Below are 3,307 nucleotides of genomic sequence, written 5' to 3' on the forward strand. Positions count from 1 at the left end.
TTATCTGAGAGTAACTGCTTTTGTATTTACCAAGAATTGTCGACGCTCTTCAGCCTCCACCCTCTGCTGTAAGCCCGCCATCCACACGTTATCCCTCTCGTCGCTGTCCAACATAAGACACTCCCAAATCCGTGTCGTATATATACAATCTGATTTCCTGCTATTATGTTCGCAACAGTATAAATCTTCGTCAAATCTGTTGTGATCCCGCAAAAGCGGTTTGTTGCCAATTTCGCGTTCGCGGAGAAGTATTGCCAACGTTGGCATGCATTCTGTAAGACGTAGTCGATGCATGGTGGACTAACACTAAAACTAAGCATACAGCCCGAGATGTTCGTACCCGAGAAAGATAAAAATCAAATGCGCTAGCATTCAAACACACGTTATAATAACTTCTACATCATAATGTGCAAGCGTCTAGGTACATGTTATACTTACCACTACATCTCCATGTCGCGATAATGTTGTGAGGACAAAGCATCTAGATACTTACCACAACATATTAACGTTGACACATTTCCATGCAGCGATAAATGATAACACATAACTAGACGCGAAGTCACGAAAGGAGGTTCCAGCGCGGGCCCAGCAATTTTCTTTCTCTCTCCCTCACGCGGTATCTCCGTCCCACCCATTGCATCATTCTCGCGCGCAATGTAATTCGACAAAGAAATAAGGAACGAATAAAATTTAACACATAATGTATATTTAACAGACAATGTATATATATTTAGCAGATGATTAATACATTTAACACATAATGTATATATATATTTAATTATGGAACGCATCATGCACAATATGATCTGACGCGTAAACTATGAGTTCACATTCAATAAGCGACGTTTTATCATACACCTTACGCAAAATATTTATCGCATCGTCTTTATTCACAAGACATCGTCTTTATACACAATTGTGACGTAAATAATCGACAAAATGCTTAAACTTATTGCTAACGGCGTCCGTATTTTGATTTAAATTTAAGTATGCATGCTCAACGCAATGTTCGAGTTTGAATATAAAAAGCAAAGTCAACGGTTTCATGTACATACAAGTATCATTCAGCGTCAATTTAACAATATTTTCATTACGTATTTTTACGAGATCTACAACTAAATCTTGAATTCGTAGTGAGGATGGAACGCTTGACTGTGGAAATTGTTCAATGTCCATACGTCTCTCGATAAACATCCTCCACATTCCATAAGGCAGGATAATGTGATTGCCTCGGTTGTCACCAATAAGTATTTCCACATAAGATATAGATCCCACGCTGATTTCAATATCCAAGTGTTTAAAATTAGTGGATGTTAGAGCGAATCTCCTTCCCAATATACGAGGCATCTTCGAAATATGAGATGCAATTCTGTAAAAGAATTAAAGCATGGAAAAATATAAATTAAGCGTGGAAAATAATTTATTGGAACTTACGGTCTTTCAATCACCTCATCCTTCAGCGGAACGTAGTAATCCATATCTATTATACCCACTCTATTACCACGTCGTCGTCAAACTTTGTTTCAAGTGCGCGTTTCAAAATGCGAGTGACCCATCCATACTTCCGCCGACTTATATCTGTATCCCCCCCTCCAGTGTTCACCTCTATATAGATCCTCTCTCTAAAGATAACTGATATTGGCGTATCACGGGCGTAAAATTCATCGGGCTGCTCACCCGCTTAGTAAAAAAATACGGATCTCCACCACACATCTGAAGATGATTCATCTTCAGTGTAGCGATATTCACTAATACCACGAATAGTTGAATGACATGTTTGAAGGAATGACACTGTCACATCATTCCAATATATATCACGATAATGGTTAGTACCACACACCTAACGTCGCAAATCGATTAGTAATCACATTTGGAAATCCGCATTCTCTTTCACGAAGAAGACGAACTATCGCAGAACAGTAACTTGTTTTGAATTTGATTCCATGTTTTTTCCCGTACTCGCGAATCACTCGCTTGAGCGTAGCCATGTCTCCTTCGCTCGACATTTTTTACAATGTGAAATCTTGCGAGCATTTATAAGAGCATTTATACGAGCAGCCATAATGCCTCGCAATGAAATCACATCGTCGAATATGCGTAAAAACTGCAATTTAGCATTGCTTTGGTGAAGCGCCGATGTACAGCAGCTGTGACACAATAGATTCGCGTAATATAATATTTTTTCAAGAACAAATAATATGTCTCACTACATCAAACACGTGTTAAAAAATGCAATTCAACAATTTGATCAGTACGGCAGCTATCACATAATACTTTCGTGCAATATAAGATTTTTTTCGGGGACAATTAAAATAACGGTGAGATCATCACACATGTTAAAAATGCATTTTAGCATTTTTGCACAAGCGCCGATGTATGGCAGCTGTAACACATTAGGTTAGCGTAATATAATATTTTTTCAATCTAAATGTCTCGCGGTCATCGAACACATGTTAAAAAATGCAATTAAGTATTTTGATCAAGCGCCAATGTACGGCAGCGAGATCACGTCGCAAAATCAAATGATATCTGCAACATTTGCGAAAAATAGACCACACCCATTAGTTTCGGCATATATATTGTAAAGATTTTGACACACCTTGTCAGTGGTGAGATTTAATGCAACCAGGTGATTGTGAAAATGTAACTCTCGTTAATGAACATTGAAGAAATGATACCACCCGACGATTACATGGAGGTAGAAGTAGCGCATGAGGAAGGTGACCAAGTATTGATGGAAATAGACGATTTTTCAGATGACTCAAGTAACGATAGTGGTATGGTCAACGAAGTGATCGAATTAGTAAGTGTTAAGGATCAAAATTGCACCGTTAATGCTAAGTCAAATTTAAAACAATTAGCCTTCCAAACAGAGGCTTGTTAAAGCTAGGTCGCTCTTACCAGTGCCCTCAAGCACGTTCTGACCACGCTATTTGTCATGACTTCCACGTGACAATCCTGTTTGTTACGTTAAACAATTTTCGTTCAGAGGTTCGTTCGTCTCAGTCAGAGGTTTGCTCTCTTCTGTCTTTCTTATTTTCGGCGCTGTTCCGGGGATTATATCTTTCGCAAACACCTGGTCGAATTTGTTATACAGTTAAAGAGAGGGGGAAACCGCGCAGTAGGCCTGACGCATCTTTTTGTGAAGAAAAACAACCAATATTGGTTGTTTGTTCAACGTAACAAACAGGATTGTCACGTGGAAGTCATGACAAATAGCGTGGTCAGAACGTGCTTGAGGGCACTGGTAAGAGCGACCTAGCTTTAACAAGCCTCTGTTTGGAAGGCTAATTGTTTTAAATTTGAC

The sequence above is a fragment of the Wasmannia auropunctata genome, unplaced genomic scaffold (genome assembly GCF_000956235.1).
Source record: "Wasmannia auropunctata unplaced genomic scaffold, wasmannia.A_1.0 LD336088.1, whole genome shotgun sequence".
Taxonomy (NCBI): domain Eukaryota; kingdom Metazoa; phylum Arthropoda; class Insecta; order Hymenoptera; family Formicidae; genus Wasmannia; species Wasmannia auropunctata.